Source organism: Eulemur rufifrons, chromosome 29 (assembly GCF_041146395.1).
Source record: "Eulemur rufifrons isolate Redbay chromosome 29, OSU_ERuf_1, whole genome shotgun sequence".
Taxonomy (NCBI): domain Eukaryota; kingdom Metazoa; phylum Chordata; class Mammalia; order Primates; family Lemuridae; genus Eulemur; species Eulemur rufifrons.
Window position 1 is genome coordinate 52,445,178 of NC_091011.1, and position 25,809 is coordinate 52,470,986.

The 25,809-nt window shown below is 38.1% G+C and overlaps 1 protein-coding gene across 2 annotated transcripts in view; it reads left to right on the plus strand.

Moving 5' to 3' along the window:
* The first annotated feature begins 4,444 nt into the window (after window positions 1-4,444).
* Window positions 4,445-25,809, plus strand: part of SEMA3D (semaphorin 3D) — a 202,284-nt gene continuing 180,919 nt past the window's right edge. The window contains exon 1 of one of the 2 annotated variants that reach the window (XM_069461870.1): window positions 4,445-4,590. The gene's annotated coding sequence lies outside the window, so the exon portion shown is untranslated. Of the gene's footprint in view, window positions 4,591-8,375; window positions 8,754-25,809 lie in introns of those variants that run through there. The other variant, XM_069461871.1, reaches the window with a different exon arrangement.

Genomic DNA, 25,809 nt, shown 5'->3' on the forward strand with positions numbered 1-25,809 from the left:
CAGAAAAATGCTATAAATAGAAGACTTTAGCATACCACTCTCCATGCAGTAGAAATCAAATAGACAAAAAAAAAAAAAAAAGTTAAAGAAGACTTAAGCAATATAATCTTACAAAAATATATAGGAGAACAGAAAAAGTTTCTTAATCTCAAGTGCACAAGAAATAGTCACAAAAATTGAATATATACTTGGTCCCTCAAATCTCCTAAATTTCTATGAAGTAGAAATATATTACCAACAACATTTTCTTAAAAGGATACAATAGATTTACAAAATCACACAATTTAAAACTAAACAACAGTGATAAATATAACAACAGTGTCTCTCCTGGAGCATTTTTTTAAAAACCTCTTTATTAATATATAGGAGAAAGAGGAATTAGGAAACAAAATTTCAGGGTTTCTGAAAAATATTGATAATTAAAACACTACATATCAGACACTATTGGCTGTAATTAAAGCAATACTCAGAAAATATATAGCTTTATGCATCCATATTAATAATAATCAGAGTGAAATAACTGAATTAAATTCCCAAAACAAAATTTGAAGAACAAAAAGAAAACCCTAAAAAAAAGCAGCAAGAAAAAAATAATTAATGGACAAGCAAACAATTAACAAATTATTTTAAAGAGATAAACAGTTAAACCAATCAATAAATGAAAAAACTATGTTTTAAGAAATCAACATAATTATTAATCAAATGAAAACATAAAAGAAATAAAACATAAATATAATAATAAAGTAATCACTAAAACCAAATATAAAAAATTAAGTAACTCTTTGCCGTAGTCTATGCAAATAAATTTGTAAACCTAATTGAAAGGGATAACATTCTAAGGGAAATATATCTAATTTATCCCAGTAGAGGTAGAAAAGTTAAACTTTTATAGAAAAAATAAAGTTATTAAAGATTTCCACCACGCCTTCAAAAACAAGATATTATAATTGCAATTATATAGAAGTATTTCTGAATAATCCTAAAGAAACCACAATAAAAGTAGAAAAACATTAAAATAATTCAGAAAGTTTGCACATTATAAAATGAGCATACAGAAATCTATAATCTTCACATATATAAAATTATCCAGTCAGAAGATATAATGAAAGAGAAATCTCATTTACAATATCAGCAATAAAAACAGAATATTTTTATTTTTGAATATTATTATGAAATGCACAAAACCTATTATGAGAATAGATTTAAAACATTATTTAAAGACACAAAAGTAAACTTGAACAAACAGCTACATACAATAAGGATGATGTTCTTAGATATATAATGCTGAATAAAGAGGCATAGAAGATTATCATTTTGATGAAACTGATGCTATTTATATAAAGCTAATAACAACAATACACCATGCAATATATTGTTTAGCATCATGCACATATATAGGGGAAAATAAGCACTAAATTTAGGATGTTGTTTATTTTCTACAAGGTAGACAGAGTGATGCAATCAAGTAGGAACACAAAGATAACTTCGAACATACTTGTAACGTTCTAATTCTTAAGTTGGGTGGTGTATGCTTGAGTATGAGTTCTATTTTATTATGGCTGTGTTTGCTATTTTCCCTTCTTCAAATGCTATCTTAGAGAAGTAATTTTTAGAAGGCATTTATTTTCTACTTAAGTTTGGGGCCAGAAAAAAAAAATCCCATTACATAAGTAAACTATAATATATATCTGAGTCTATTTTCTGTAATTTTAATTTGTATTTATTTGATTACCTACTTGCTAAAAAATATCTCATTGTTTTAATATCATAATTTTATGATGTTTTAATAGCTAATGTAGGCAGATATTCACTATGTATTGACCTTGGTCATGAAATCAATAATATCACAATTACAACATTGATTTTTGTTATTATGGATGACTTACTGTTTATTCTTAACTAACAAATTATTAATTTAATTTGTTAACGTATTTTAAATGGACACACTTTTCCAGCAGTCCTTAGATATTCTGTTCTGTTTTATTCTACCTATTTTTCTCTTTGCTTTTCAGTTTTGGAAGTTTCTATCATCACAACCTAAGCTCAAGATTCTTTCCTCTACCTTTTCCAGTCTATTAGTGAGCCTATCAGAGACATTCTTCATTTCTCTTACTGTTTTTCACCTCTAGGATTTCTTTTTTATTATTTTTAGAATTTCTGTCTCTCTGATTACATGATTAATTTGTTCTAGAATGTTCTCTACTTTTCACATTAAAACCCTTAGCATATTAATGACAGGTTTTTAAAATTCCTGGTCTGATAATTCCCAAATTCCTGCCATATCTGACTCTGGTTCTGGTGCTTGCCCTCTCTCTTCAAACTGTGGGGTTGTGGGTTTTTTTTGGTTTTTTTTTTTTTTTTTGCCTTTAGTATGGCTTATAATTTCTTGTTGAAAGGTGGACATGATGTACTGTGTAAAAAGAACTGTGGTAATAAAATCTTAGCAATGTGGTGGTGAAGTGTGGGGGAAGAGGAAGCATTCTATAGTCCTATGGTTATGTCTCAGTCTTCTGTTGGGCCTGTGCCCCTAGACTGTGAACTTTATCGGTGCTTCTCAGCATTCTTCCTGCATTATGTGGGATAGGATGGCTAGAGGGGACTAGAATTGGATATTTTCTACCCCACAAAGTGGAAGGCTAGAGCAGGTGGGCTTTAAGTATTTCTTTTCTTCCATGTCACTTAGGCTTTAATAAAACCCCAGTAGGTTAGATTCTGATAATATAGTTTTTCCTGAGGGCAGCCTTGCTAAAAAAAAAAAAACAAAAACAAACAAAAAAAAAACCAAACAAAAAAACAAACTCTGTAGTATACCATGGAGTATTTCCAAATGGTTCCTTTTCCCTCCCTCTTTTGGAAGTCAAAGGGGAATTTTTTTCTCTGATATTCACTGTGAGTGAGTACCTGCTAGACCTCCAGGAGGTACAACTCACCCTTGACTGGATCTCCGTGGAGTTTTTAAACTCTCGGTCTTGTCCACCCTGAGATTCCATTAATTCGTCAATTTCTATGCAGGTTTTCCCATCTGAAAATTGGTCCCTGTGGAGATGTCTGTTGTGGATTTTTGCTCTAGTAAATTGTGATTCTGAATCCTGTCTATTCAATTTGGTGGAGAGTGGTTTGCCAGTGAGCTTACTTTTCTGAGGCATCCAAAAAGAGTTTTTGATTTTTCATTTTGTTCAGCTTTTTACCTTTTGTTAGGCTGGAGTGGTAACCTCTAACCTCCTTACATGCTAGACTGGAAATCAGAAGTTAATGGCCATGTTTTTATCTTTTAAAATGGTCTTTTCTCCTTAGAATTATAAATTTTAAATATAGTAAAATTAGATATATTTCTAACATATATGGGTTATCACAGGCTTTTAACATAGACATTCTTTTGGCAAACTCAAGAATAAAATTTGGGAAGTAAAACTTTGCTTGATGTAAGGAAAGATAATTTTATTGAAGCGTCAAGTAGAAAGAGAATGCAATTTGTCAATATTATTCACTAAATTAAAAATTTAATTTAAAAAATCCTGAACTGTTTTATGAACATTCTTTACAAATAATAATTCTAAGGAAAGCATATCTGTGCTTCAAGGGTCAGATGTTTACTTAATTAAATAAACTTAAAACAACAAATTCCATGTTACCTTGTACCTTAGAAAAGAAATAGTGTCATACATTAAATTGGATACTTTGAGATATTGCATTTATTCTTTCAGATTAGTAAGATGCAATTTGGTCTATTTCATAACTTGCTAAAGTAAGTGTGCAGATTAGAAGTGCCCTACTGGCCCACTTAATGAGCAAAGCAAATTCAGTCAAATGGTAAATGTGGAATTATAAGTCACTTAACTTTAAGTTTCATTATATAATAATGTTAAAATAATGGCTATTATTATAGAGTTGTACTAAAAATTTAGCAATCTGGCCTGTTTTAAAACTTTGGCATTCACTTAGTTACTAGGTTATTTAAATCACAGTATGTGTGGAAGTCATTTTCTTGATCAACAGAGGCCATTTCCCACTAAACTCATCTCCAATTTGTTATTTTAGGAAAACAGGGTGGGCATTTTTTGTGATATTGTGAATCAATTATATCTGCAAATTATGGATGTAACATACTTGTTATATCCTTATTTCTGAGCAAACTAGGGGACATGGAAAGAAAAAAATATCCACAGAATGAAAATCACTGTTCTCTTAACTGTTTTATTATATACTTTACTTTTTTAATGGAAAAAATAAGCATATCTCACAGTCAGAGATATAGTAAAGGCACAAATACAGTAGAAAAGGAACTCATGAATTTTCTCCTTTTTGTGGAAACTGATGGTTTAAGTCTGTCCAAAGTAAACCTCAATATTCAGGGAAGAAATTCTATCTAATGCACTTATTTGGAAGGCATTTTGATAATATCTGTATAAATCTGTGGGTTATTTTGGAAAACCTTCCCTCATTTTCAGGGATACTGATTTCATTGCGGCTAAGCAGCTGCTCATGACCTCGAACAAAGCAGAAGGCTTGGAATGCCTGCGTGCTGTCTGTATGGACCTGCTCTTGCCAGTTACTGCACAAAGAAATAGTTTAATTCCACTTGGAATATAGGTATGTTTGGGTTTCAGGAAATAATAGAGTACTGTTGATTAGTTGTGAACCAGAACAAATAAGCCACAAGAGGGCATATTTTTCTTCATTTCATCACCCTTATACAAATAAGGCTTGCCTCAATTGGGTGTCATAGGAATCCTCTCCCCTCTTTCATTTTCTTAGAAGAATACACTATATCTAAAATATGCTCTAAGAGTGAAGTGGTGGTGGTATGAAGGTATTTAAAAAAAGTAAACTTAAAGTTGATTTTTTTTTCTTATGTGATATATAGGAAAGTTGTTTATTTTTCCTTAAAATCCTTCCATGGGGATTATTTATTGACATAAGTACATTGTTACAAATCAAAAACAAAGAGTCATTTAACTGACTTCAAACTCTCCCATTCTGCAATAGCTATGCAGACTCCTATATCAGGCATGGAAAACCTTTCCAACTTCTAGAGAACGTTCATAGTCAAGGACGTTTTTCTTTTCTGAGGTCTCAGGATTTGGGCCAAAGAGGCTGGGCTGTGTTTTTATTTTTATTTTGAAGCACATTCCTGCTGAATTTAATTATTCACCACACCCCAACCCAGCTAAGTAAACATAACCTTAAGATTCTGGCTTGGAAGCATTTTGAAAAATAGCTGATTTTTTTTTTTAAAGAAATGGCTCTATAGCAAGGTGAAGTATTCTAGAGAGGGCAGTGAGGCAGGGGTCAGAAGAAGCTGAGTGATCACTATGTCTTCCTTGGCCCTGATTTCCTCACATGTAACAAGAGGGCTAGAAGGTCTTAAGGACTCTCCTACTAACTGAATGTTTATGACTATTTATGATGTTACAAGAGTTTAAAACTTGAAGACATGAAGCAAAGTTCAGATAGTTTTACATTTCAATTAACTAACCATAAACTAACTTCCATCTCTGATGTTGAGAAATGGGGATCAATTTACTTCTGAGGGTTCTATGTATGAGTAATTAATACTGAAATATAAAAGTCAAGAAAAGTGTGTTCCTTTCCACTATTAAACATATCATATATTTATAATGTAAGCATCATACATTTATAATGTAAATATCTAATAATCCAGTGATGAGTGGATTGCAGCAATCAAATGAAGTAGATGGAAAAAATACTTGGAGTTTATAAGGGGAAAATACCTAATAGAAGATTAGTAGCTGGGTGAGCTGCTTTCAACTCATGCCTTCACTTGTTCCAATTAAACATAAATTGACATATATTCCATATTTCTCGTATGAGAATAACAACATTTCATATTCTTCAGTATTGTGATAGTACTGTGATATGTGAGAAAACATTTGTATAGTATTTGTTATAAGACAGAAAAGTTTTATGTATGACAAATGTATGATGAGTTTTATAGAAATTAAGCACTAAATAGCTTGGGTTATAACATCAGTTTCCTTATTTGTTTCTGTGCATAAACTTTGCAGTTGTTCTTCCAAATTCACCAAATATGCATTCGACTTGTGAATATAAGACTGTTCTGAGAGAACTAGGACTGCAGATTTTGTTAGGAAAGAACTATGGTTTTGTATCTTCTGCTGAGAGCACAGCCAAATCCTCTGAGATCCTGCTCGATTTAAATTCTAGACCCAGTAATTATCTTTCTCCTGTATTCTGGGCAGAGGTAGCTATATGTGGAGTTAGAGACGCCTGCAATATACCTATTCTACCGTTACCCATCCATGTCATCCTCTCCATGGCTCCCAACATAGATTGATGATTACTGAAATTATACAATTAGAACTTTATTCCTTAGCTTCATTTAACAATAAAATAGAATTCTTTGAGAAATAATGTACTTCACATTATCAAACAAATATCTACTACCATATAGTGAAAATGACTTATTCAGATTCTATCATGAGCTGAAATAGAGACGGGTGAGGAGTAGGATGTCTCAGAAGAATAGCCTGGATTCTCTAGACACACAGTTTACTTAATAATTCTTCCAAGAATCTGAGAGTTATTTCTTTTCTTTTTCCTCTTTTTCTCTGACAGAAGCAGGCACACCAACAGCAATTAGGTAGCTCTAACTGATGATATACACATCTCTTTCAGTGTAATTAAGAATCACTTGTTGAATCTTCAATAGTCATCCTTGAAGACAAGCTAACCTGTACATTATTCTTCCATTTTAGCAAAACTTTATGTAAAATAGAGTTTTTTTCCTCCTGGGTTTTATCGTAAGGATTAAGATAGGGCCTTAACCCTATAGGAAAGACTACTTAATTGTTTTTGATGAGAGTAGATCTCAAACTCTTAGAAAGGGTTGTTAAAACCCTGCTGGTGAGATCCCACACAGTAAATAAAAATTCAGAAATAAATTCAGTGACTGAATACTATCATCATATCTACTGTTTTTATTAACTCATTTAACACAAAAATAATTTTTAAATACCTACCACATGGAAGACACTCAAGGAAGTACTACAAAGCCTGGACACGGCTGAGGTCATTCATCACAACTCTGTGCTATGTAGTTTATTCTGCCTGCTTTGTCCTTTGAGTAATTAAAAAGAAGGAAACCTATGTTCCAGATTTTGTTTTATCACGGTATGTTCAGGATGACTCACTAAATTCAGTCTAAATTTGAAGTTAGGGTACTTCACACTAAATTAGTTTAATACAAATTCATGTGCATTGTATTAGAGGCTGGGGAAACAAAGATACAAAACCGCCAATGCTTTTGTATGGGATGCAGACACACACAAAACTAATTATTATATAACATTATTGTGGTTGTCGGTGCACCATTCCCAAACCAAGACACCTTTTGTCATTTGCTAAGGGATTTCTGGGACCTTACAGTTCTTAAATCACAGCTTTTCTATAGCCCTACCCCAAGTCAGCTTTATGTTTGGGACTAAGAGCAAAGTTTGTGACTACAAACTTAGAATTCCCATCACAAAAGGATTTACCATGCAGCAGGTAAGGCCTACTAACCTTCAGCACTCATCAGCTGCACAGCCCCTTTTCATGTCCCTGAGGGTGGTCTCACTAGCTCACATTGTCATATGTTTTTGTATAATCAGTACAAGTAAGCTATTTCTGCATTTTTTTTTTCTTATAGAGGATCCTACCTTCAAATTTTGTAGGTTCCAGGTTCCACAAAACATAGATCTGCTTCTTGTCCCCATATACTTGTAAGTTTCCTCATGTGGATCAAGCGGTGCAAAAATCTGCAAAAGAAATTTCCCAAGACAAAAATACATGATACACCCCAGTTGACCTGATGGGAGGAAAAGGGGAAAAAAGGCTTACATTCTGCCTTTTTTCTCTCTGTCTGCTTGGCTCTTCTCAGATGCCAGCCCCTTAATGGAGAGCTAATTCCTGTTCGTTGTTCTCGTGCCTACTCTTTCAAGGCCATTAACTGTGTATTGAGGTTTTACATAGTGGAACACAGGTACTCTTTGGGGGGTTGGAATGTTTAGGACAATGTTTGTGGTCAGTCATGTCCCCTGTTTCTTCCTCACGAAGTCCTTAAAATTTTTTGTGGTATAGAGAAGGGAATAAACAGGTCCCCAGATCACCCAGGCAAGTGCTCAGGCGTCAGAGATTGCTTTACAGATAGGGTGCTCTGTCTGAAAAAAACATCTCTGGGAACGGCCAAAGCTACCTCGAAATCCACGCTGCCAACAGCCTGCGCACAGGCAGGGAGGGATGAACTCCTGCACGCCGGGGAGGACTGGTGTGCGCACAGAGAAGGGGGGCCGGGGGCTGGGGGAGGAGATCGGAAAGGGAGAGGTAATCCCCGGCGTTTTCAGCATCCCCTTTTTAGAAAGACCGAGTCTCTCCCAGGACAGCTGCTGCGGTCACACCACAAACTTAAAAGTCGCCCTCCTGCTTGGAGCGTGCCTTTCCTCGCCACCCTCGCCTCCCCAAAGCTCCAGCTGGTGTCTCGCTCTCCTCCTGTCCTCGCGCGGCGCTGGGGGGAGGCAGCAGCGCCCCCTGCCTCCGGGTTTGGCCTCTGCGGCCGCAGCCTCCGTGCTCTGCCAGGGCCGCCGGCGGCTCCGCGGCTCAGCCAGGGCTGCGGCTCAGAGGAATTCGCGCCGGTGCCCCAGGTCGCCGCGTCGCTCCACCTCAGCCCGCAACCCCTTCCTCTCTCACTGAAAAGGTATCAGGAAAAGAAAGAGGGAGAGAAGAGTTCACAGCAGGTAAGTCTGGTTTCGGGTCACCTGCTACTCCAGTGGGAGGGTGTGCTGGAACCCGCGGTGTTCTGAGGGGATGCCTGGGTGTAGAGTGGCTGTGGGTCCGAAGTAAGGATGCGGAGTGGTGGGAGATAAGGAACAGTCCTGGGACTGAGAAGGCGCTCGGGAGCTGACAGAGTGGGCGCGCAGGGGAACAGACGGGTTATCCGTGCGCGGGAGAGCGACGGCCAGTGAGCGCGGCGCCAGAGACGGCGCGGCCGCAGGGGCGCAGTTCCCCCTCGCCTCAGCCCTGCCGGAGCCGACTCACCCGGAGCCGCCGCCTGCCAGCACTACACAAAGTTTTCCTCCCGAGACGTGTCCGGGAACTTTGCTCTCTCCTGTGTTTCCTCGCTCCCCACCCTAATCCTCCCCGGTCAAGGCAGCGGAGAGCGCTTTTCTGAACGTGCCCTGGGGCTTCCGCTCGCTGCAGGTTCATTTCGAGACGCGTTGGTGAGGACCGTCCGGGGAGGACTTTACCAAAGGGCATCTGCGCCCTCGCTCCCTCCTTTTCCCGGTGGGCTGGGGGTAGGAAAGAGGAGAGCGTGGTAGTTGTTTTTGTTGTGGCGCTTTGGGAGAGAAATGGGCGACGCCTTTTTCCTTGCAAGGGAATTGCGACGCTCTCAGTATGATGGAAGTGTGTATCCTTCCATCCAGAGGGGAAAGTTGGAGTCAGACGCCAGCATAAAGTTGGCTGTCTGCGAGATGCGGTTAAGCCAAAACGCTCTCTTGTTGGAGCGGGGAATCCCTTTGTAGTACTGGGCTTGGCTCGCTCTGAAAAGGCCCTGATTTGACTCCTGCTGGGCATTTAACCTGGAGCGCGGCCCCCCGGGTGTTTTCTCCCCGCTTCCTCCCAGTGCGCCCGGAGTTAACAAGTTAATGGGCTGCCCTGGCAGCGCAGTGCGGGTTTTCCACACTGTCTGATTCTGCTTCCCAGATGACTTAAGTTCAACCTCGTGGGCTTAGTTGCTTTGCTTTCGTCCCGGCGCAAGGAGGGGACTTGACAGGAGGAGGAGACGCCGCGCTCTCGCGGGGCGGTCTGGAATCAAGGGCCTTGGACGCGAGCCGCGTGCCCAGCAGCTGGGGCCGCGGATGTCCCGGACTCCGTGTTATGGAGACCGGAGTTAAATAAGCAAACGTTTCGCTATTTAGCCTAGAGTGAAGACGTAATAAAAGGCAACTGTCTTTACGTGGACTTCTTTCTCCACAAAGCACCCTATTTTCCCACCAATTCCCCATAGCTTAATGCTATGTGTACAAGCTAAAGAAGAGGGGGGGAGACCTAAAGTCTCAAGTTTAGCCAAAAAAGGGTTCTCCTGAGAGTGTGTGCAAGTGTGTGTGTGTGGGGGGGGGGGGGGGGGCTAGGATTACCCAACAGGGAGGGGAAGGCCGAGGCAGAGGTAAAGGAGATGGTATGAGACCTCCCCTGGGTCTTGTGCTGCTGCTATTGTGTAACTATGGCAACCAGGAGGGCAAGGGCGGTCAGAGTCTTCCCGGTTCTGCACGTGGAAAGAAATATGTGAAGGGTGAAGAAGGGAGAGAGCCGCATGTCATCACTCCAGTGATGCCTTTGCGCCTTCTCTGAGGCCAGACAGCGAGGAGGATGAGCAGGAAAGATGGGGTTGGGAGGGATCAGCCCCAGCTGGGAGTTGCTTTAACCCACTCCAGTCTTTAAGTCGCTGCAGCTGACTCCAGCAGCTAAAGCTGGCCGGAGGAGCCATCGCTGACAGGCTACAAAGTGATGGCACAGGTAAAGGACATGGGAAAAGACCTTGGCCCTGGGAAGGGAAAGGCCAGGAAATACAGGAAGATGATGTGGGATGAGATAAGAATAGGGTCAGGATTGGTAGCTGAGAAACAATAAAACGGTACTGATCTGAACTGCCAACATTTCAAATGGAATTTACCCATTTATAAAATGGAAAATTGGTGGAGACAGGAAGGGATATTTATTAAACACCTATTGTGTCCCAGGTGCTTTTTACGTTGTCATAATTAATAGTCTTATACACCGTACTATACAAGTGTCATTGTTCTCTTAGTCTTTGTTTTTTTTTTTTTTAGATGAAAAAAGCAGACACACAAAGAGTTAGAAATGAGTATTGTCCCATTTTGGCTTTTATGTTCTTAATAAAGAATAGTAATTCTTAAAAATCATATTAATAGGAAAAGGAGGTAGTTATCATCTTCATTTGAGAGATGAGAATAATAAGATGCAAAGGTGTCCACATATAAGCTAGTAAGGGGCAGAGCTGTGACAGGAACTGTTTTACCTTGATGTAGTTCTCCTTTCAGGGACTTCAGGCAAGTTGCCATAATACTACTAAAAGAGAGCACCTTTCTAAGGTCAGTTCTGATGCAATATCTTTATCTTTTATTTATATGTGGAGAACACCTAAGAATTTAAGTGGGATCCATGGTTGAGGATGAATATGAACCACATCAAGTTTATAGGACTAGAATCGTATGTGTATGATATTAGTAATCTATATTTATATAGGTCTTATTGTACCTTATAGAAATTATTACTTTAACAATGTTTTTAAAGGAAAGAACACAAAGAAAAATAACTTATCAAACTACAGTCCCGTGGCTGTGTTGAGAAAATTTCCTGAGATTGATTTTTCCTCAGTCTACTTATCCTTGTGACTTGAAAACCTAAAAACTAACTTCATATTTCAGCACCATTGGTTCACCTTTGTAAGAGTCTGTTGCCCATTAGGAAGAGTAAAGATTTGACTCCAGTTACTTTCCTGCTCACTCTCTGAGAGCTCTGAGAGGGGAGGTTAAGGAAAAATGTCTGGTAATGCAAAGTGCTATGGAATTATCAGAAAACTGTAATTAACATGAGCAGAAACTAAGGGTAAAAAGGTAGAGAAGTAATTGCTGTGGCTTTTCTTTTGCCTTTCACCAGAATTGCCTTCGTCGGTAAGTTTTACCTAATGAGTTTGCTTTATATTTTTCAGGGGAAACAATAAACAAGGAAAAAATGAATTTTAGTATCTTTTTTATATATGGGGAGGGCTGGTAAGTAAGACAGTGGGAATTATTTTAGGTGCCAGGAAAAGTCAGGAATATAAACAACTATAAAGGCAAAGGAAGCACATCTACTGTTTCTGACAGTTTGGCAGATCAGACCACAGGTTTGAACTAGAGTCACCAAGAGGAATTGCTCTCACATAGTCTTTTCTTTTCCAAAAACTGTGAAAGATATTGCTTGCGGTTGGTGTTAAACTAATGCAGGAAGTTTCACAGTGTCCTGTTCTTATTCTTCACACTATTAGAAATGCCATTCTATTGCATGGGCATTTGTTAACAATCAAAAGGGTTATCACAAACCAAGAGGTGCTTCTGAACATATCTTCTGGAATTGGCAGGCATCTCCATGGCCTGGTGTTTGTTTAATGCTTGAATAGAGTTACTGGGCTAAGTCACCACCATTTTTATTGTGTATATGGAATATCAACTTCTCAATCTCAAGGGGAAAACATTCCAATTGGTGCTACATTAATGACTATTGTTATGTCTTCAGGTTGTTTGTTACCACTTCATTACTTTGGAAAGACAAATGTTGACTATGAACTTTGCTGTTCTGTCTGGGAGATTTTAATACTTTGATGACATATGTTCCTTGGAAAGCATCCTTGTCAATTAATAAATAATTTTGTTTAATAAAAACAAGGGTAACCATAGGCCTGTTTTGAAAAGTTATTACTCTCCATAAACACCGGAAGCTAAACAGAGTCCCAAGTAAAGGAGTAAATATTTCAACACTAAATAACATAATCCTTCAAAGGAAAAAGAAATATTCATGTTTGTGGAATAAGTAGTAACAACAATAATAAGAATGATTTACCATGGGTACTTCTGTTGGTCACATTCCTTCCCACCTCAAAATATGTTTTAAAAAAATTCCCTTCCTCCAGGAAACCTTGGCCAAAATCCCTCATTATTTTTATATCTTTGTCATATCTCTCAAGCTAAGAGTCTAAGTTTTCAATCATTTGTTTCCTTCTTTACATTTTCTGTTCTTTTTTATGATCCCTGACTAGGTCATAAGAACCTTAAGGGAAGGAATTTTTCCTCTCTAACTTTTTATACCTTCAGATTAGTCCAATGCTGAACATATTCTAATACTTTTAAAATCTCATCAATTAAACAATTAAAAGAGATTTTTGAATCTTCTTATTGCCTATAACAATCAGATTAAAGATCTTTGGGCTTATACTTAACTTTTTTTGAGATTTTAGCAAAAGTTTTTTCTTATATCTAGGTTTCACCCTTCCATAAAAAAAAATGATGAGAGACTGAAGGTTTTATGATAATAGGTAACATCGCAAGTGTGTAGTGAACATGTCAGTTAAGGTATATAAGAATACTTAGTTCCTCAAAAAACAAAAAAACAGAACTACCATATGATCCAGCAATCTCACTATTAGGAATATATCCAAAAGAAAGGAAATCAACGTATTGAAGAGATATCTGCACTCCCGTGTTTGTTGCAGCACTAGTCACAATAGCCAAGATTTGGAATCAGCCAAAGTGTCTATCAATGGATTAATGAATAAAGACAATGCAGTAGATATACAAAATGGAATATTATTCAGCCATAAAAAAAGAATAAAATCCTGTCATTTACAACAACATGGATCCAAATGGAGAACATAATGTTCTCCATAATGTAAGAGGCCTATGAGGCTAGGTTCCTCCTGTCAGTAGAAAGAAACCCGTACTCCCAGCTTAGAAAGCAAGTTGCATCCTAGCAGGTTGACAGGACAAGTAGGAATTACCAGAAATGAATGTTCAATGTTCATGTCCTCCCACAAACAAAGCAAAGGGAGAGTAAAGAATTGTTTAGTAGGGAACCTGGAGACTCCAGTGGCCATACTGGATTGAGTTCTCAGTTTTCCAGGGTAGGTGAGGAGAACAGAGTAGGCAACCCCAGTATCAAGAAGAAAATTTACTGGCCTACCTGCCACCAGGAGGGTTACCGTTGGCTCCAGTCTGGTGATTGTTATCTGCCAGAGGCCTGATGGGAGCAGGCTCCTTCATTATTGTACCATGATCCAGTCTGGGGACTGATATCGCTCCTGGAATGATCCCATAGGACAGAGTACAGTCCAGTGACTTGTTTGATGATACTGATGACAAGGGGCCTTGGGCAGCCTGTCCTTGTTGGGGCAGTCTTTGGCCCTTGCACTTCCCATCAGCAGGTGTGGCACTGAAGATCCCTTTTTTTGGTGGAGGCTTTGGCCATTGGTCCGAATGTGAGTGCTAATGATGCCATTAACTGAGCATGCCTAGCCTCCTTCCTCAGCTCTTTTTCCCCAGCCTGAGACTTGAACTCAGAAATTCTGTTATAGGTTGGGCACAGTGGCTCACGCCTGTAATCCTAGCACTCTGGGAGGCTGAGGCAGGTGGATCATTTGAGCTCAGGAGTTCGAGACCAGCCTGAGCAAGAGCAAGACCTCATCTCTACAATAAATAGAAAAACTTAGCCAAACAACTAAAAATAGAAAAAATTAGCCAGTCGTGGTGGCATGTGCCTGTAGTCCCAGCTACCCAGGAGGCTGACGCAGTAGGATTGCTTGAGCCTAGGAGTTTGAGGTTGCTGTGAGCTAGGTTGATGCCATGGCATTCTAGCCCAGGCAAGAGAGTGAGACTCTGTCTCAAAAAAAAAAAAGAAAAGAAAAAGAAAAAAAAGAAATTCTGTTATAGATAACAGAATTATCAGCAGCCATCATGTGGTCCAGGGAAGTGGTAGGGTCCTGTACAAGCTTCTGGGGCTTTTTCCTAATATCTGGTGCTTCTTGGGTCAAGAACTTGTATTTTAAAATCACCTTTCCTTCATGAGAGTTAAGATTGAGAGTGATGTCTCTCTGTTGCCTCTCGGAGCCAATCCAGGAAGGCTATTGGGTTTTCCTTGGGCCCCTGAGTTATGGCAGAGACCTTGGAATAGTTGATCACCTTTTGCCTGGTAGCCTTGAGGCCAGTCTGGACACATACTAGAAAGTGTTCTCTCTCCCACGTCTCTTCTTAGGAATTATTATTCCACCCTGGGTCAGTCACGGGCACTGCTGTTTCACTGACTGGTTATCTAGGATTAGAAAGGTGTAATCCAGTGGCAAATTTTCATGCCTCCATTAACACTCTGGATTTCTCAAAATTAAAGTCTGGCTTAGAATAATATGTATATCTTTCCAAGTCAAGTCATAGGCTAGACACAAATGATGGAATGTCTCTACATAATTATCAGGGTGATCTGTGCAGCTCACCATGTCCTGTTTTATTTGTTTTAACTCTACTAAACTCAAGGGCTTATGGACCAGGGTTGGTCCGAACTCCCCGGCTGCTTCTACCAAAGGTAGGAGCTGAGCCTCCTTTCCACCTGGTGGAGGTAGAGATTGCATGACCCTCCCCTTTGTAGGCCACCCTTCAGGCCTCCCTGGGTATGGGGGCAGCCTAGAACAGGTGGGAACCTGAGGAGTATCTCTTAACACCATAGTCTTACTTGGCTCCAAACACCCCTTGCACCACCAAGGATATTCCCGTAAATAAAAGAAAGCCTGTACATAGGATATTTCAGCTAATTTTCTTTCCCTTTTTCAAAAGAGGTCCAATTATAAGATGGTGGGATGAATTAGAGTCCTGTGTGGCAGCAAGTGTTCTCTGATATCCAGCTTGTACTGAGGCAAGGTGGTCACGCAGAATATTTAATGTTTCTTTTTCAGAATCTCTAGATCAAACTTGTCCCAGTTTGAGAGAGTGTACCCCAAAGGGGTGTTAGGAGGGACTTTTGATCCCTGTGCACTCATCTTGAAAGTAAGAGGGGAAATAAAAAGGAGAGGGAAGGAAGAGACTTTGCCAGTTGGGGTCCCCAAATTAACAACATGGGCCATTCAGCCCAAGATCCAGTATGGACGTCTCCTTTCCAGTTCGTAGGATGAAGCACTGTGCACAGTCTCTTAAACCTAAGAGCTTCTCATTTTGTAAGTGCCAGGACAAGGATATTTGTTGGTATAATGACCTGGTCATTTGTAAAAGTACTAGCACCAGTGATTGAGTGGCCAGCCACGATAAAGAAGGCACTTCCTGGGATGGAGTGAAAGAAGGAGCTTGAAGGTGAAGGAGGAAGGCCCGATAAAGCTAGGGATATAAGTATTTAACTGTGCCCCATGTAGGAGAGACATGGTGGGGATAGACACAGAAGTGTTGCCTCAAGGTGACACAGAAGTTTTGCCTTAAGGTAACCCAGATCTGCTCATGTACAGGCATGCCCATGGGCTGTATAAACTCTCGGGTCCTAAAAGGACCCTATAATGTAGCCACTGACCAAGTCCTGCTTTTCTTATTACCAGACATACAAGTTCACTCCAAGCAAGTGAGCCAGTCACTAGATGGCTTAGTGCTGACAAAACCAGGGGAGGAAATATTATTTAGCCTTAACATGGGGAGGGGCTATAAGTACCCCATCAGATTGGAAAGAAAAATACATTGTGAAAACCAATGCAAATCCTGGAAGCACAAGAGTTACAGCTCAGGGCCCTCTTTTCTAAAGTGAAACAAAATGAAAGACTTCTCCCTTACCACAAGGGACCCCAAACTCCTTATCACACTCCCAGGTTTAGCTGAGAACCCAACCATGCAGTCTGAGATACCCAAAAAATGGTGGAAAAGTGAAAAAAAGCACCAGCACCCCCACCTCAAGCATTGGCTGCAAGGTGGGAAGATCTGAAGCAATAAGGTTTTCACGGAAAAGGTGAACTAGCTTACCTACAGAGTGATCGAATCATGGCACCAAGATGTCAGGTTGGCAGTCTGTTCTCAGTTCTTGGTGTGCTCTTGGCTGAAGAATGATGAGACACACTGATAACAAGGCCAGCATGAAATGAAGTTTATTGAGGAACAGCAAGATAGGTTTATAGAGCAAGAGCAAAATACATTCACCACAGATGATGAATGAGCCCTTGTCATAATGAGAAGCCCTGCTTATGGTCTGGGATCCTGTTTTATATTGTCTGGATTGGGCACTTCTTGTGGTTCAAATGTCACCATTGGACCACTTTGATGGACAATGACATGATGATAATTAGCCTTAGGTGACTCTAGGTCATTTTCCAGACCCTATTGTGCCTGGGCTGGCTGGGGAATTCCCTGTAGTCTTTTGCAGATTGGCAGGGTGATCCTGCCCTGAGCAATTGCCCAGGTGTGGCAATTGCTCAGGGCAGGATCAAGGTGGGGCAGCACCAAGGCAGAGCAGCCACCCTTGTCCTTCTTCCCTAGATGTGGCAATTGCTTGAGGCAACACCAAGGCAGAGTGTGCACTTTTGTCCTTAGTAGAACCAGAGTTCCCTCACTGTCTACCTAACAATACCTAGCACCTAAATCTTGCTTTCTAATATTCTCAAATAGAAGGACTCAGGCATCCTTGGGGAAATGGCTGATTCTAGGACTGGGACAAGAAATTTTCAGGGTGAGCTTGAAGCATGTTGTGCCAAAAAATAAAGAAGTGCTCACAATACATACACACACACACACACACACACGCACACAATGTTAGACATGTGTCAACAGCACACGGGAGACAACTGCAAGAGCTCCAAGTAGCCAAAGCAGGAACAATTTGAGCAATAAACAGATAAATAAATTAGTATTGATTATCACACAATTATTAAGTAAATATCCATGTGACTATGCTAGTATAAATAAATGACTAATAGTATAAATAAATAATAAATAAGTTGGAGAGAAGAGACAAATCTCCCTTGCAGAAGAATTTCAAATAACTTATGTAGATGTTCTGCCCTCAAGGAAGGGAAGCATAACTCTCTACTACTGAAGTGTGGGCTGAGCATGATGATTTCCAAAGAGTACAGTATGCAAAGGAGTGGGAAGGGGGAAGATCACTTTACAGTTGATAAATCAGAGGAGCACCATCTCACCTGTCTCAGCCTGGTGATCAAGGTCAACACTGACAGGCATAAATCGTGTTGATAGTATGTGTCCTTGATATGACTGGATGAAAATGGCAACTTACTTTTGTGATCTTTCTGCCCAAAACTCATAATTCCATTATAACCATTGAAAAAAAAAACATTGGCAATTTACACTAGTGGAGCATTCTACAACATACTTGAGTGGTAATCTTCACACCTGTCAAAGTCATCAAAAACAAGGAAAATCTGAAAAACTGTCACAACCAAGAGGTGCCTAAAGAGATATGACAAGTAAATGTAATGTGGTATCCTGCATAAGATCCTGGAACAAAGAAAAAAACCTTAAATAAGAACTAAGGAAAGCCGAATAAACTATTCACTTTAGTTACTGACAATGTATCATCATCAGTTCATTAATTTAACAAATGTCCATACTAATGTCCATGTAAATAATAGGGGAATTTGGGTATGAGTTATGGTAAAACTCTTTGTACTATTTTCTCACTGTTTCTGTAAATATAAAACTGTTCTAAAAATAAAGTCTATTTTTGAAAATAACATTTAAAGCATATAGTAAGAAACTATTAATTTTGAACGATTCTCTGTTCAGTATGGCTAACGTCTTCCAATTGAATGCTTATTTTATTCCTCTAGTTGCAGGCACCACTTTTCTGTCATTTGTTTTTGTTAATAATAAATATAATAGATCCTATAATAATAGACAAATACTGTGAATTAGCTATTCTCCTAATTATTTTTCAAATAAAATGAAATATTTAAATTACTAAAAATTTCCAGATCACCATTATTATAGTCTCTCATGCAAAGAAAGCTATGCATTAGTAATGTACTATAAATCAATCTTAAATATTTTTAAAAGGCAAACTTATTTCTACTTTTGTCTTTGCTATTTTAATGATGTTGACAAGATCCATTATCAGTGCCAGATGTCTTCCTTTCTAGATAATGATTATGTTTCCAAAATTCTTTCCAAAATGACTGTAGGACTACCTATTTCTTTTCCATCTTTGAATCTCAAAAACAATCTACTACATTAAGTACTTTAAAGATCATTCTCCAAAAAATATTATGTGTATAATATTTATACCATGATGATTTTGAATATTAAATTATACCTAGGAGTCCTCTACTTCCTCCCCAAACTCCTAGAAACTGAGACTTAGGTGTATTTCAGACACAGTAGAGCAGGCAGCAAATATGGCTGCCATCTTACTTTCCACCTATTATTATATGTGTATCTATACACATATATGTAACTGTATGAATACTGTGCACCATAGAGTCATGGGTCCATTAACGATGGGGATACATTCTGAGAAATGGGGCATTAGATGATTCCATCATTGTGCAAATATCATAGAGTGTAATTACACAGCCCTAGATGTTGTATAGCCCACTCACACACCTAGGCTACATGTTATAGCCTATTCCTCCTAGGCTACAAACCTGTGCAACATGTTACTGTACTGAGGACTATAGGCATTTATAACACAATGGTGAATATTTATAGATCTAAACTTATCTAAACATAAAAAGGTACAGAAAAATATGGTATTATAATCTTTTGGGACTACCATCATAATTGTAGTTCATAGTTACCAGAATGTCATTATGTGGGCTTGACTGTACATATATATATCTCTAAATGTCAATTCTCATTCTCTCTCTCTGTCTCTCCGTATATGTGTGTGCACACACACACACCCCCACACACATATCACTTCACAAGTTATTCCTTCTTTTCCCTGTGTTGTGAATTGCTACATTTAAAAAAAAAGTTAGTTTTACTGTCTTTCAGGAAGGTTTCTTTCAGTTGGACAAAAATTCTGATCATTTTCCCTTTTCTATCTAAGCTTTTATATATGCCAATGTCTTTCTCTTGATTGGTACCTCATATTTACAATTATCTAATGACTTGACTCTGTGCTTTGCAGTTAACTATAGTTTCTGCTGAATTTGTGTGTTCTACTGGGGCACAACTGAAAGTTTAGGCATGCTTTCTTTTTTTTTCTGTTTTTACTTTGTATGAGTCATAGCATAAAAAACACATTTCAAGAACTTGTTTGGGAAAAATCATGGAACCTGATCCCAGAATGTGTGACTAAAGGAACTCTTTTTTGGTAATATCCCACTGAATTTCCTGAAACAATGGAAGTGTCTGAAAAAGAATCAAATCAATATGACTAATAGGTTCTAGGCTTTCATTGGAATCTTAGGTTTAGGATTTTGATTCTGTTACACAAAATAAATGAAAAAATTTTTTAAAAGTGACCTTGCCTATGATAATTTAGCTCAACCAAATAGAAGAAGGAAGCAATATAATATTCTGACCAAAACTTTTAAAATGCATGCTTAGTTTCCATAATAGGGATATATGTCATTGATGTTTTTATATAGAATATCATGTTGCATATCTTTTTATTTTAACCTCCTATTAATATATTTTCAAGTAATGATGGCTTGTAAATACTTAATCATAATGAGTGCTATTTTTAAAAACTTCTTTGTAAATGAAAATAATCATTTCAAGTCATAACAATTTTGAGTTTGACTTTACATATCAGAGGACAAATTCTTTAAATATTAGTGCAATTGTATATTTATTAATTTTACACTTGATTTTTTTTTCAATTCAAAATTAACTCTTTTGGCCACACTATTGTCTGTCTCGTCTCTTCATATATTTATGTATTTCCAAGTCATAATCTAATTAGTGTGTTATATATTGATTCCCAAGCAGGTTGGGCAAGATAAAAGTAGCCAGACTATTCTGTCTGCAAAAGTATCAGCATGATGAAAGAGTGTAAGATGAGTTGTTTATAATTTTAATGTGGAAATCAATACAAATTAAGGACTTGTATCAACTTTTGAAGTTAAGACTTTTATCACCTGTAATGTAGCTGTTTGAAAGCATTTTTACTGGATATACAGACGAGCAAATAACATTCCCCTTTCTTTGGCTTGATTCACATCTCGCAGAGCTGAGGGGATCGTTGTCTTAGACTTCACTATGATGAGGTTTGGCAGAAAGCATTCATTGTTCGGGTTTTAAAAAGGGCAAGTTTTTGGCAGGAATAACTTGCATGGAGAAGGAATGCTATGCTTACACATGTGTACTCAATAAACCTTCTGAGAACTTGGGCTAAGATATTACAGGATTCCTCACCCACCCCGTACCCCCAGTCTCTCGATGTTGATTGGAAGGCATCTTTTGTTGTGTCACTATCATGTAGGTCTTTTCATATTTCAGGAAATGGCACTTTGATTCATTTGTCAAAAGTTAATAGGGTACAGTGAACAGTTATTTCATATCCTGCGCACTTTCATTCAAGGGTTATTAAAAATAACAGTTGCGTTCAGGTCTGCTTTTCCCTAGTCACAACCATCATCTCCATGAAGCCAACAATCATTCTTTTGTATAGGTGTGTAACACTTTATTATGTCCAGTAATCAGAAATGAAGACTGTTTGAGTTTCCCTTTTTTCCTTTGCTTACTATGTACAAGCAGTGTGGAAGTGTGTGTGCCTTAAGTAGGTAGTGTATAAGGATGAGCAAAAGCAAAAAGTCTTATAAATTTCCCAATCAATAAACAGAACAAAGCAGCATCAGCCACATGGGCCAGGGACATGGCCCTACAATTTTGCTGTACTCCTTCCACATGGGGATCTCTCTGGCTGCGATGATTTCTCCTTTCACTTAAAATAATTTTATGTCTTTTATTGCCCCCACCTCTTCCAGACCACAACTGGTGCCAGCCCCCACTCTTACCAACCCCACAGATACCCACTAAGCCTTGCCTGGAAAGTGCTTTTCATTCAAAACCTACCCTCTTGTTTATCAGATCTCTTCCAGTCCCCAATAACTATTGTCCTCTCTTCTAATACCAAAAGATTAAGTTTCTCAAGGATAAAGACCAAATGGTTGTTACTTCAGTATCTTTCTCCATGTTCCCATAGCATATCACCAAGTCTTGCACAAAATGAGTATACAGTTTCTAATACTTGAGTTGAATTAATCTATTCACAATCCAGTACTTCTGTTTTTCTGTTTTGTGACTACTTTGGATATGTAATTCATCATAGAGGTTATTTCATACGTATATTCGTTCATCACAAAGCTTATTTCACACATATATTTTCCATACATTCATATTGCTCTTGAAGACCTCCTATGTCTAATTCCCCTTTCATCTTTTCTTTAATTCAAGAAATATTATTTTTGAGTGCTACATACTGGGTGTTATAAGAATCACTGATGAAAGACAGGTAAAAAAAACTTGGTTAGTGCCCTGAAGTAGACAGTCATAAAAGAATTCATTATTATCATGGGTCAAATCAAATCCTCTTGTGATATCCAATACAAGTAGACAAAAGGTCCTATTCATAGTCTTGGTCTTTTCTCTCTACAACCTATTTTCAGTTATGTCATCTTCTTCCTTACGTTCTACTTTTATCTCTGTGGAGATTATGCCCAGAGTATTATCTCTCCCCTTTTGTATTTCTCTTCTCTTTTGGATCCCAGTTATTTCACCACACCACAAGCCCTGCCTCATTACCTGAGATTAGTCTTGATTGCTCAATACGTTAGTTATAAAGGAGGTCACTCACTTTAGTAACTCAAGGTTTTAGAGCCTTTGACTAGTGTAACTTTGAACTGGGGCTTTTAAGCGTGATAGTGAGTATCGTGCAGTGGTTGAGACTATGGGTCATGAAAGCAGGCAGCCTGGGTCAGACCCTAGATCTGTCAGCTCTTAGCTATGTGATTCAGACAAGTTATTCAACCTTTCTACATCTCAGTTTCTCATCTTTTAATTGGAGTTCATGAAAGTACTAAGGTCATAAAATTATTGTGAGGACCGAATGGGTTAGTATAGGCAAACCAACTGCTACATGGCACATCACAGTAGCTGTTTGTTATCTTTTGTTTGTCTTACACTGGCTGTACATATTGCACATAGACCAGATTCCCACTCCTTCTATGTCTTGTTCTACTGCCTTCTTGTTTGTTACCTGCCGAGTTCTGGCCACTTCATTCAAACAACAGTCCTTTGGTGGCCTACTTCAAGTATATACTTGGAAAAGAGAATGGTATTTTAGCATTGATTATTTTATTATTACCACCTTCTTCTTCTCCTCTTCCTCCCCCCCCTTCTTCTTCATCTTTCTTCTTCTTCTTCCACAGAAGTGTGTTTAAAAGAGTAACATTAATGATTTGGGGACACACTGCAGGAGATCATGTTATAGTGATGCAAGGGAAAAGCCAGAGCAGAGAGAACCCTCCGTACTAGTTGTCACAGAAGAAAAAGTCAGTTATGGAAGCAAAATAGCAAGTAATAAAGGGCTTAGGTACCCCTGTCTAAATTCCCAGCCTTGTTTTGGTAGAACCATACTGTTCTCCTTTAGCTATCTACTACCGGATTTGTAACATTGTGTATTTCCTTGTTACAGTTCTTCCTCCCCAAATAAGCAATACAGATGTGTTCTCCACCCTCTCCCCTTCTTTCTCTCTTTATAACTCAATCCATAGGTATTTTTTAGCCTTCCAAATTGGGCCTGCTCTCATTCCCATCCGCTTACCCACAGTTTATTTCAACTGTGTGATCACTACCTTGGTCCTGTACCTCTTCTACCCAGGTATTGCTCTTGGGACCTTTGGTTAATGCTTTCACTATTCTGCCGTTTGAGAGTATTCTATTTTAGTCTCCTTCATAAGCAAGTGAAGGGAAACAAAATGACCTAATCCACCATCTACTCACTCATGGATCTGGAAATTGGCCCAGAAACATTCTCCACAGTACAGTCTCATGCCCAGTGACTGGATCTTTTTTAGACCACACACCAGTGCTGAACTTGCCCTACTCAATTGAGCTGTCTAGCTACTGAGAGAGCCCTGGATGCTCATTCTCTAAATTTTGGGCTTCAGAGGACCATGCAGAAACCTGCAATGCGGCGTTTATGGAATCAAGTTGCCTGACTAAAGCTAAGCCCTCATCGCTCAAGGAAAAAGTTTAGGGAGACCTCAGAGATAAATGACTAATTTCTGCATCTGTAGAGAATCTAACATGCAAAAACCATTTTTGTTCTATGCTGCTTCATCTGCTTGGCAGTTCTCTGGAATACAACTTAATAGAAGCAGCAAGTATGTTAATCAATGATATTTTCCAGAAGTTGACCTTAAAGGTCACTTCAGCTTCTGAGCAAGTGGAAGTGAAACTGAATGATGTTGTGATTATTTTATGGGAAAATACTTTTTGAATGCTTTTCTCAGTACTGCTTCAAATTAGTCTATTCCATAATTGTCACTTTTGCTTATGGGTGTTCATCAATATGTTTTATGTTAATAATAATTTGTAAAATCATATTTCATAGAAAGTGAAATGTTTTAGAGACAGAGTACATAAGAATTACTGAAAACATTTTCCAAATAATCACAGTCATTTAGTGACTTCTAAATATTCTACAGTGTTCATCTTAGGAATATTAAATATTTTCCTATGATTGCAAATAGATTGGTGTAAAATGTTCCTTTTACTCTTTCATGTTCAAATGGAAATGAGGCTTTTCTTCATATATGTGTATATATATGTTCATATATATATTTCTATATATACACTATATGTAAAATATATAAAAACATACAGCAAATCAAGAGAAGGAAATAATTTTAAGGACGAAAGCTGAGTCAATTTAATTCAAGGTTCAGTTTTATTTTGTATTATTTTTCTTTTCTTAAAAATAAATTCATTCTTATTCCTTATGCGTTTAAGTATTTATAAATCTGCTGGCTGAGCTCTCCATGGGATTTTTAATAAAAGAGATAAATTATATTACTTTTCTAAGTGTTTTACGGGAAGGGGAGTGTCTTTTTTCAAATGATTAATTTTAGGTGTTATTCAAGGGACCTGCCAATCTTGTAGTGGGTTTTCCAGAAAGTTCTAGGTCACTAAAAAAAGGTTGATATTGATCAGGATAACAATTCTTGTTTAGGTCAGCAGCCCAGCATTGTAGACAAGTAGAGAAACTGGGAAAATCCTAGGGCTATCATGTGGGTTCTTATTTTGGGGCTCCCATATTTCCTGAGTTGTCCCTAACTGCTCCTTCTCTAGCTCCATCCTGGTTGCTGTCTCCTCCTCCCACTAAATGCTCTTTGTCCAGGGTTCTGCTCTTTTTCTCTCTATAGACTTTCCTCAGTGATCCATTCACTTTCCTCATTTCCTCATTATTTAAATTGGAAATACACATAAATTGTTAACCCAGACCTCTCTCTTAGTCTTGATGCTTTTCCAATTAGGCCCTACCAGGTCTGTGACAATTGTTCATCCACTTACCAAGCAGTTTAATCTCTTATGGTCTCACCATGTGCTGCCTTCTATTGTTTGTACATACCTGTTCACACTACATTTTGGAGGAAAGGGGGTGCACTTTGGAGTCATAGCCACAATTATTCTATTTATTATTTGAGGAAATTTGGGAAGTTATTTAACTCTATCAGCCTCAGTGTACCTATATATTGAGGTAGAGTTAAATGATAGGTTTGCATACAAAATGCATGGGAATTTTAAATGATAATATATAAATAGTCTATCCCAGTGCCTGACATCATTGTTATTTAATAAATCACCAACAGTGTTTTGATTTCTTCTTATTATATCTCTTATGCATGTTCTAATGGTTGCAGAGATTTGAAATGCTGGGTTATGGAATTTGGATTTTATTCCATAGGCGATGGGAAATCACTGAAAGTTTTTAAACCATGAAGTAACTCAAGAATTAGTGTCTTAGAAAGATGAACCTAGGGAAAATTTTCAAGGAGACCAATTTAGAGAATCCTTTTCAAGATGTGAAAAGGGGTAGGCTAATGCAGTGGTAATGAGAATAGAAAAGAAGCATACCAGAGAAATTATAAGAAATAATTTATGACTAATGTATGAGGCTTTGACTGCTTGATAATTTGTATGTTTCATGATTTTGCCCACTGTTTATTCAAAGCATTATTACTGTAATGGGAAATTTGCACTCAGCCTGACATAGATCTGTTTTATAAATATAGGTGTGTTAACCTTCAAACTT